Here is an 11,739-nt window from a genome sequence, read left to right on the forward strand (position 1 = left end):
GGTATTTCGGTTCGGTTTCGGTATTTTTTTTGGTTTTTTTGATTTTTGGTTCTTGTATCATGTGTACCGAACACCGAACCGAAATAATTTGGTTCGATTCGGTTTTTATTATTTCGATTCATTTTATATTATTTCGGTTCGGTTTTTGTTAGTCCGGTGGCTGGTCGGTCGCTGGTGGTCGCCGGTGGCTGCTGCGTGTTGCTGGTCGGCTGCTGCAGTGCTGCGTGCTGCGTGCTGCGTGCTGCCTGCCTGCTGGGTGTCGCTTGCGTGTTGGCCTGCTACATGCTAGTCGGCCGGTCGTCGTTGGCTTGTTGCTGATCGGCCAATCGCCGAAAGTGGGAAGTGGAACTGGAAAGTGGGTAAATAAAGTGACTAATGTGCGGCTAATTGCTAAGAAAAGATTGAAAACAAAAATCTGAAAAGTCAGAAGTTTGAAAAGTAAAAGGCTAAAAGCTGAAAAGTGAAGTTTGACCTAATTTTGTCTATATTTTTATTATTTAATATTACTAATTAATATAATATTAATAAATATTATAATTATATTATATTTATAATTAATATAGTATAATATATTTTGATAAACCGAAATACCGAAAAATACAAAAACTCATATCGAATAACGAACCGAAAACCAAAATACTGAAATTCTTCGATTTGGTTCAGTATTTTGGTTTTTCGGTGCTTATGCCCAGCCTTAATTAAAATATGATAGTAGATAACTATTAGAGTATGGTAGTATGTAAATATTAAAATATGATGGTAGATAATATTAAAATATGGTAGTACGTAAAATTCTAGAATATGGTAGCATATAAATTCTGTTTTATTTGATTTTTACTTACTGATTCCCATTTTGTGTTTGCATGTGAAATTCGTCCGAGTTCACTGGGAACTCCTATCTTCCTCTTGCATTTCGTGAGAACCGCAAAGGCTCATTTGTTTTTTTTTTACTCGAGTCTGCTAGCTATAAAGATCGACGAACGGGTCTTGAAGTTGAAAGAATGCGAAAGCAAAGGAGAATTGAAAAGATTGGGGCAAAGGCCCACTCTTTATACGAATATTTGTATTTTTGTCATTATTGGGCCTAAGCCCATTTAGTCATTATGTTTAGTAAAAATTATATAAAGCACATAGTATAATAAACAAATTACTTCCTGTCCCTACTCTTTTATAAATTACGAATTTCCCTTATTTTTTTTGTGTTGCGGATACTTTAATATGTGGCCGGATACTTTAATTAAGAAGCTGTAATTATCAGGTTAGAACGTTAAAAAAGGGATTTTAACAGATTTATGCGTTAATTAAGGGATTTAAAAATTAACCGCCACAATTCACGCATACGTTTAATGCATCTGCAAATCGTTCAATCTTAAAACACTACTGAACTAAAATTTTGAAATTCAAATTTTGAAATTTTTATTTCTTGTTTTACGAAAAGCTCTGGAAATTCCAACATTTTTTTTTGGTGAAGATTTGTAATGAATATTTCCATCTTGTTTAGGCATTCATGTATATGGGAAAGTGATGTTAGGTACGAGCAATACAAAATTGATGGCATAGTGGTAGGGGAAAATATTTCGTTGGTTAATCTCAAATCAGCAATTGCAGCAGAATTAAACATTGACGAATCAAAAAAAATATGGAGATCAAATACGTTGTAGAAGGTAATTCATGTCCATTGTGTATTCGGAATGATATGGGGGTGAAATTGTACATAGAAGTGAAGAAACATGAGGTAGAATTTGGTATGTATCCACTATGCATTGATATATCGGATAGAAGTGATGAAGATATACATAATTTTGATGCAACAACAGGTGCAATTGTGTGTGTTGAAGGTGGAAAAATGGACACAAAGGCTCTAAGCATTGTTGAATCGAAAATTTGTGATTCTTATTTCATACCAGAGATGGAGGTGGAAAATTATATATCAGATACAAATATTTCTAATGTGAAAGTGAAGCAATTGTACAAGGATAAGGCAACTCTAATGGTTGTTATGGACAAATATAAAATTAAGCATAGCTTCAATTTTAGAGTTAAGAGATCTGATAGCAAAAGGTATGTGATACTTCAATATTATAAAATTGATGATTTTTTAAGATTTAGTTGATATCGTGTTGATCATGATACACAAATAACGTGTGTATGGTGCAATTGTAGTTGTTAGGTATCATAAGAGTTTCTGCTTGACAGTTTAATTGATTTTTGAATGTGCTATCTGATTTGTATATCAAATATATAATATGAGTCGTCATTGAACTGTGTGCATATTACAATTTAACTAAAAGTCTTTGTAATAATGTATGGTGTACTGTTATTTTATTGCAGCTACGTATTAGTATGTCATTCAGATGCTTGTTGTTGGGAATTGAAGGCATCCGTAGGAAAAATACGGACATATTCAAAGTGAGATACTTCAATAGTGAACATACATGTCCATTGAGGGATAGGGTATTAAGTAATGTTCAAGCTACTGTTGGGTTTCTTAGTGGTTTGACAGCTCCAAAGTTAGTGAATCATAAAAGAAAACATACTCCAAACGATATAATTGAAGATGTTAGGGCATTATATGGAGTTAAAATTTCTTACCAACAAGCATGGCGTGCAAAAGAACGTGCATTGGAGATGATTAGGGGTAAACCTGTAGACGGATACAAACAGATGCCAAAATACATATATATGCTGAACATTGTGTATCCAAATTCATATATACGTATGCACAAGTTGGAAAAAAATAAGTTTATGTATCTCTTCATATCATTAAGGCCAATGATTAGAGGGTTTGAGTTCTGTAGGCCTGTTGTTGTTGTTGATGCTTCACATCTTAACGGATCTTATCGAGGGACATTTGTATCGGTAAGTACACTCGATGGGGCAGGTATGACATGTTATTTATTAATTTGATTTTTCAAGATAGTAATATAACATAATGGAACAATCATATATAAAGAATCGTAATGGTATGTGTTTCAATCTGAAGGTTGTATCTTGCCGTTAACTTATGGAATTGTAGACACGGAAAATGATTGTTCATGGACATGATTCTTCCAACACTTTAAAAATGTAATTGGTGATAGAGAACAAATGTGTATTGTATCAGATCGAAATGAAAGGATATTGAAGAGTGTAAGTATTGTTTATCCAAGTATTCCTCATTTCGCATGTATATGGCACCTCTGGAAAAATGTGTGTACATACTACAAGAGAAGCAGAACCATACTAAGTGATATTTTCTATTCGATGGCAAAGGCTTATCGGAAAGATGATTTTGAAAAATTAATGGCTAAAGTGGAAAAAATAGATGGGAGAGTTAAGAAGTATCTTCAAGATGCTGGGTATGAAAGGTGGGCTAGATCTCATGCAACTGTGAACAGGGGGAGGATGATGACTTCGAACATAGCGGAATGTACCAATGGTTGCCTTGTTGATGCATGACAATTACCTATTATAGACTTTCTGGAAGAAGTTAGAATTCTATTTGGTACTTGGAATTGCAAAAATTGAGAAATAGCATCTTATACAAAGGAAACATTAGGGAGAAGATTTGAAGAAATATTGATTATAAACGCGTCCAAATGTGTGAAAATGAAGGTACATATTTGTATTATCAATTTTTATGATTCTAGCTTTTTTTCTCGTTATATTGTTAAGTATACCAATTACAAATTCGTTTGATGTATCTGTAATTTTTAAACATTTGCAGGTAGTTGCATCTTTTAAATATATCTTTGCAGTGTATGAAGGTGCGATAAGATACATTGTATTGTATGTCTTGAAAGAAAAACTTGTTCATGTGGTAGATTTGAACATGACGAGATACCTTGTGCGCATTCAATGACTATTTTGAAGAAGAAGAATATTAAAGATGTACATCCCTACTGCTCTGATTACTATAAACATGATGCATTAACAAACACTTATGCACTTCTAATAGAACCAATGCCAGACAAAAGTGATTGGATAGCTCCATAATCTGTTTTGGAAGAAGTAGTCTTGCCACCAAGATACAAAAAAAATGCTTGGAAGGCCAAGAAAAAAGAGGAAGAAAAATCCAGATGAAAAGATTACCACAAACACGAACTGTTGTGGACAATGTGGACATGAAGGTCACAATAGAAGAACATGTACTTTCTTCCCAAAAGATTCGTAATGGTTACTATTTTATGATGCAATAAATGAATAATGTTATGTTTTGGCAACATTATTTGATTGCCAATTTATTATAAAAATTAGATTGGTATACTATGTGCTTTTTATAATTTTTACATCGATTAATAGTGTCAAATAGCTGTGATGTGTGCCAAAGTTAATAGAGACAACATTTTAAAAAGGTATCATATGAATCAATTATATATCATATACATAATATTATTTTCTAAATTTTGTATCTACTAATAATAGAGTATCATAATTTATATTTTTTACCAATATTATATATCATATACATAAAATTTTGATATTTATGGACGAAATTTGAGTTTTCATGCACAAAATAGTTTTCTGGAAATTAAGTATAAGATATTTAAAAAATTAGATTGATTTTAGTATAAAATATGTATATGATACTTTATATCTTTGAAACTTTGTCATGAAATGATAAAACTGTATCAATTTGAAATGTTTTAGGCACCTATGTATCATATACCTAATATTTATGTAAGTAAAAAAAATTTAATATCATCTTATAATCTTATAAAATATAAATTGTACAGTGTTGTGTGAACAATAATTATGTCATTTTAAGATACTTTATTTTTTGTATCATATACTTAATATGATTGATGAAATTTTGTATCGAATTCACTGTTGTAAAATCTGCATTGACATGTATAATACTTATAATATAGAAAAATTAATGTACGGTATTAAAATGCAGTGAAAACTAATTTAGAAGCGACATAAAAATTGTGAAAATAACTGCTCTTCAAAAATATAATAATTAATTACTTAGAAATATAATGTAGACCTGGAGAGGAATACTACAAAACACTTAATGTATCTTCAAAACAGTAAAACTTCACATCTTTACGGTAAGTCAGTCAATAAACAACAAATCTACATTAAACAATTCATCATTTGGCAATAGAATGGAAGCAACCTTTAGCCTTATAGGATCATCATTCTCGCTAACATATCCAGCATTGGCCTTGTCGATACCATATTTCCATAATAGTGTTGCATATCTTAAGCGAAGATATTCACTTTGAAAAGGAATCGATGGGACCTTGATTTCATCGCTTAGAAATTCAGCAAAATCAGCTACATATGTTCCGCAGTCGCTGAAAACATAAAGAAGATACATTATAAATTGAAGGAAATGTGTAAATAAAGCTGGGTGGATTAAATACTGACAGGCTATCACTTTTTTGTTGCATAATGCCTCGAGCAAATTCCACTTCAAACGGATGTTGTGGACCTATCAATTCACCAGTTTTGTTGTCTTTGTATGTATCCAATGTTGCCCAATCAATTCTGTCGGTTTTATCAAAGAATCCACTATCATGAAGGTAGTTAGGTAGGATTAACCGGTTCCTTAAAACAACCACAGCCAACACCCAATGAAATTCTTCGTCATAGTTGATCGGAATATATACCTTATCTACTAGATGCCATGGTAAAGCAGCAGGGACAGAAAAACCATTGATGACGTCTTTGATGGACCTTTCATATACAGATACAACATCAGCTCGGACAATGTGTTGCTGTGTACTGAGAGTATCATTTGCAGGACTGCAATAGTACCTTTTGTATGCATTTTTTATATAGGTATTGAACAAGTAGTTGCATGCAGTGTATCTGTATTGATCCATGCTTCTTAGTTTTGACTTCTTGCGTATATAGTAAAAAATTACATCTATGTGCTGCAAAATTAAAGAAAAAAAGAACACAATACATAAAACAACAATATATGATAAAAAGTATATGATACATGTAACAATTATACAACACAATTAGTAATCTGGTTTTTTTGAGTTACACATGTTAATTGTGTATCTAATACATAATTGTATTGTATATTGTACCTGATCAGTCTAACATTTTTTGGCTGTGACATAGTATAAAACCAGTTCTTGTCCAAAGGAAATGCGACAACAAAATCCATATAATCAAAGCCAAATAGAGCATTTTTGCCTCTATATTTATCATCCGAATGTTTCCTATGAGAATGATTATAGCAACATAAGAATAAGCTAATACAAAATAATAGTATAGAAATAATATAAAACGAAAGCTTACTTATTCGAATATACTTTGCGAACAAGATACATTAATAAAAAAACTTACTTGTTTGCATGTGTTTTGAGGAGTCCCTTTTGTATCCACTGGGAGTACTCTTGCATTAAAAGTGAAGAAACTTGGTAGGTGATGCCACATCCTTCAAATGGAGTATATGGGCGAATTTCATCGTCTATTTTTCCCTTGCTCTTATCACTGGATCCAAAAGTATTCACATAAGGAGACTGCAAAATCTTTGAAGGGATTCTGTTCCGTGGAGCTAAAGTCTTTGTATCAAGATTGTGTGCAGATTCCTTGATTGGAAGTTGGGTGGGTAGCTGGCTATTAGATAGAAAATCTTCACTGTTGGTTAGTTGTGGAGGAATGATTACACTCAGTGGTGCGATATTAATTGGCTCGTTTGGAAGTTTGTAGACAATTGCATCTATGACTGTTTCAGTGCCAAATGGAATAGATGCCGCTTTGGAAGAATCCTACATGATATCAGTAAATTATAAGAAAATAGTACAATTTATACGCAACTGTTGACATTTACATTAAACAATTTAGAATCAGACAGATGTATCAACAATTACTGGATTTGAAGCATGTCTTTTAGAGTCTTGTTTAATTGAATCAGCAACAACTTTATCATAGCTCAATACTTTTGTGTGCAATTGTGTGACCTTATGTACTGCATCCTCCTAATAAACAGAATATTACACAGCATTTTGATTTAATTTCAAAAATAATTAATTATAACAATTCAAAAGCTCTTAACTTACCACTTCCTTATTATGAACAAACTCTTCTATCGGAAAATCACTATGGTGTATTGTGGGTATAACATTTGTTGAATCTTCCATAGTCTGATCCTTAATGAATGTCTCATCAATCTGTGTTTGTAAACAGATATATTAAGATGCAATTACAAAGTATCTGTTACTAGTGATTCAAAAAAAAATATAGTATCAACCGAGATTTAAGTGTTTACTGTACACCAATGATACACAAAAAAACAATGATTATTTCATTATATGAATTAATATTAATAAAGTATCAGTCATTTGTAAATTATACATTGTTAATAATTTAATTTTAATGAAATTAACTAATGATTGAAAGTCATTAAGTTGTATAATTAAATTCAAGTATCATATGCAAACCTTTGCAACATTTTCTTCGTTAACATGTCGTTGTTCAACCTCCACATCATTTGCATCAACATCATGATGAACAGTTGCAAAATCCTTATTGAATGGCTCTTCAATCTATGTTTGTAAAACAAAATATAAGGAAGGAATTATAAAGTATATGCAAATTTAAGTATCATGCATACCTTTGCAACATTTTTTCATTAACAAGTCGTTGTTCAACATCCATATCAGATGCATTACCATTGTGATCAACAGTTGCAAAATCCATGTGTATAGGTGAAATGGGTTGTTGGAGTAATTGATCAGAAGAAGATTCTAAATCAACATTACCTTTGACTACTACATCATCCACTATATGTGGCATAGAAATGCCACCAATGTCCTTCATGATGCAAAAATTGAGTATAACACAAAACTAAAAAGATAATCTAAAAAATAAAAATACTACCTTATCACTTTTGTTATCTTTCGCGGCCACTGCTTTCATCAACTCAGAATGATTTTTTATAATTAACGCCTCAAGAGCTCCAATTTTTTAGTCAACCTGGATTCAAATTAAGCATAGTAAGTGAGATTATAAATAACAATGAAAATATTTAAATAACATAGTTATGTTTACTTACATAAGACTTAATGTGACCCTCCAGATCCTCGAGTCTTGCATTGTCCGATGATGTTCTTCGGGGAACTGTATTAAGATGAACACCAGATACATTATCAAACTTTAGGGGTTGTGAAATCGGAGTTTGAAATGGCTGATTCTTTTGCACGTCTGGTGTTGTCTTTGGCACATTATTCTTTGTTGGATGTGCAACCTTTCTTCTCTTGGGGGTGGGGTGGATCCTGTGGTAGAAACACGTGTGCATCTCTTTAACAGTTGCTCCGGAGGTTTTGATGAAAACTCTTCAAAACCAGAAACATCGTCTGGTTGCACCTCTTCCTGATTAGCAACTGATGTGGCTGGCCGATTTAGAGGTACATGACTATTATTTGGTAAATCAAGTGATTCGAGTTCCTCTTGAGTTGGCTGCACATTAGAACAATCATTCTATAGAAACAAAAATTAAAACATCGTTAGAACTATTTAAATAATGTATCACAAATAAAACAATAAAGTAAAAACGGATGCTATATACTAATTACCTCAGTAAAGATGTTTTCAATAAACATCTCGTATTTAGGCCTTGCACCCACAACTTTCCAATTGCATACTCTTGGTATACCATTTCCTTCTCTAACAGCTATCTCGTTATNTGATTTGTCCTCAATACCATGCCTGCTGATCTACGGTCATAATCTACGGACCGTGGATAGACCTACGGTCCGTAGATCACCTCCGTGGATGCCCTTTTTCTGCATTTCCTTCAGTTGTATCTAAACTTCCGCGCCTGAACACCTTTCCTTCAAAACATGATAAAAACACATAAAAACTAATATAAAAAGGCCCTAGACACAAACAACTTGTAAGTGAAATGTATTAGAAATACCGTAAACTCACGTTATATCAATTAGCAACTGATATGGCTAGCCGATTTGGAGGTACATGACTATTATTTGGTAAATCAAGTGATTCGAGTTCCTCTTGAGTTGGCTGCACGTTAGAACAATCATTCTATAGAAACAAAAATTAAAACATCGTTAGAACTATTTAAATAATGTATCACAAATAAAACAATAAAGTAAAAACGGATGCTATATACTAATTACCTCAGTAAAGATGTTTTCAATAAACATCTCGTATTTAGGCCTTGCACCCACAACTTTCCAATTGCATACTCTTGGTATACCATTTCCTTCTCTAACAGCTATCTCGTTATGCATTGCCGACGCACATTCATATACCCAAAATATTAAGTGCGTATGAAAATCCATTCAACTGATACATTTGTTTGTCAGGTTTGTACTCTTTCCTAAATGATTTCATTAACTTCGTGAAGGCAAGTTGTCCCCATGGAAACTGTTTATAGCTGCCATTTTCTACCATAAAGAAATCTTCTATAGGAATTGGTGCATCATCGAGTTGGGAGAAAACAAACGTATGAATGAAATACAATATAGCCATCTGAAGAACATCATCACTACTGTCCCAAATACCTAACTCAAAACGATCTACCAGCCGTCCTTTGGTTACGTTATAATTTGGACCAGGAAAGTATCGCTGAACCAGCCTACTGATTTTTGAAATCGGATATGTAAAATCTTTAACATTTTCGATACACTTGAGACCAGTAATAATTGCAAATTCTCTAATAGAAAATTGCAATACATTTCCTTTAGCATGTCGAATATGGATTTCTTTGTCTAAATTATCATGCTCAACCTCTAGAAGATATAAACATTTGGTAATTTGTCCTTGGTAATGGCACTTGGGGATATTAAGGTACTGGCCAAATATGGTATCCTTAAACATGTTCATACCTTCATCCTTTATTGACAATTCTAAGTTTTCTTTAAAATTAGAATTGTAAGTAGGATCAAACTTTAAAGGTTGCTTTGGAATATGTTTAATCACATATTTCATATTCTACAATTACAGAAAGATAAATCATGTTCATCAATAACTATATCGATAAATGATGCATACATAACTAAAAGGGAAATATCATAATTTATTCAAAATATTATGTTTCAGATCATTTTATACTTAGTATGCCAAAATTGCATGACTAATACAGGATCATATTACTTATGTATATACATTGGCTTCTATTTAAACATGATACAAAATGTTAACTAACATATATGTTAAATTCTGTTTTCGCATCATTGATGTGCATATCTACGAATATGATACATTGTACAACAAATAACCTCTATATCATACAACGAATTGAACGCCTATCTTAAATACAAATCGCAGCACACAAAACTTGCCTTAAACTAGTCTTTCATCTACAAATGTAAAACAAATACTTATTTTTCTATCATCTACATATATGAATCACAAGTAAAAGATACGTTATTTCAACCATGAAACCTTAATATCAACAAGTAACAAATACTTTATTTCAACAATGAAACCTTAAAATCAATAATTAGATATCAGCAATTGATAAACAGATATATGAATCACAAGTAACAGATACTTTATTTCAACAACCATATCTTTCATCTACAAATTTAAAAGTAAAACTCAAACCCAAACAATCAGTATTTCTACAGATTACAAAACTTGCCTATCTTAAATACAAATCGCAGCACACAAAACTTGCCTTAAACTAGTCTTTCATCTACAAATGTAAAACAAATACTAATTTTTCTATCATCTACATATATGAATCTAAAGTAAAAGATACTTTATTTCAACCATGAAACTTTAATATCAACAAGTAACAGATACTTTATTTCAACAATGAAACCTTAAAATCAACAATAAGATATCATCAATTGATAACAGATATATGAATCACAAGTAACAGATACTTTATTTCAACAACCATATCTTTCATCTACAAATTTAAAAGTAAAACTCAAACCCAAACAATCAGTGTTTCTACAGATTACAATATACAATAGATACGTTTATTTTTCAACAATGTGTAAAATTAAAAGCAAAAGATAGACATACCATGGGTAGTGTTGGTCGTAAAATGGGAGGGGCAACCTTTCTACCCTATTTCTTTTTAGTTTTTGCATCCTTTGCTTTAGATGATGACCCCACTTTCGTTTTCGATTTTCTCTTGGNNATCAGCAATTGATAAACAGATATATGAATCACAAGTAACAGATACTTTATTTCAATAATCATATCTTTCATCTACAAATTTAAAAGTAAAACTCAAACCCAAACAATCAGTGTTTCTACAGATTACAATATACACTAGATACGTTTATTTTTCAACAATGTGTAAAATTAAAAGCAAAAGATAGACATACCATGGGTAGTGTTGGTCGTAAAATGGGAGGGGCAACCTTTCTACCCCTTTTCTTTTTAGTTTTTGCATCCTTTGCTTTAGATGATGACCCCACTTTCGTTTTCGATTTTCTCTTGGAAGAAGTTTGAATCACCATTAATGTCGTTGCATGCAAGCTTTTAGACCTCTGTTCATTCATGTTTCGATGTTCAGATTCAAAAATTTGTTCATTGTTAGGTGTTATTAATTGGGAAATCCCAATATTAAAAGAGGGATGATCCATTGTGACAAATAATCCAAAATTGATTGAAACAAAAAATTGATTTTGAAAGAAAAATGAAGAAGAAGAAGAATACCTATTTTGAACTTTGACACTGTTGAATCGTTTGGAAATCAAATTGCTTTAAAAGCGGTAACTGATTTGGTAGTGGGAGAGATTATAGGCGAGATTTTGGGGGTGAGGAAGATGGGTTTGATTTCTTTCACAATAAAGTATCCGGAAAATAGGA

The 11,739-nt window shown here is 32.0% G+C and overlaps 2 pseudogenes; one reads left to right on the forward strand and one right to left on the reverse strand.

Moving 5' to 3' along the window:
- The first annotated feature begins 1,478 nt into the window (after positions 1–1,478).
- Positions 1,479–3,438, forward strand: LOC125850082 (uncharacterized; annotated as a pseudogene).
- A 1,600-nt stretch (positions 3,439–5,038) lies between these two features.
- On the reverse strand, positions 5,039–11,387 carry LOC125850083 (uncharacterized; annotated as a pseudogene).
- Between the last annotated feature and the right edge of the window lie 352 nt (positions 11,388–11,739).

This window comes from Solanum stenotomum, unplaced genomic scaffold, assembly GCF_019186545.1.
Source record: "Solanum stenotomum isolate F172 unplaced genomic scaffold, ASM1918654v1 scaffold13518, whole genome shotgun sequence".
Taxonomy (NCBI): Eukaryota; Viridiplantae; Streptophyta; class Magnoliopsida; order Solanales; family Solanaceae; genus Solanum; species Solanum stenotomum.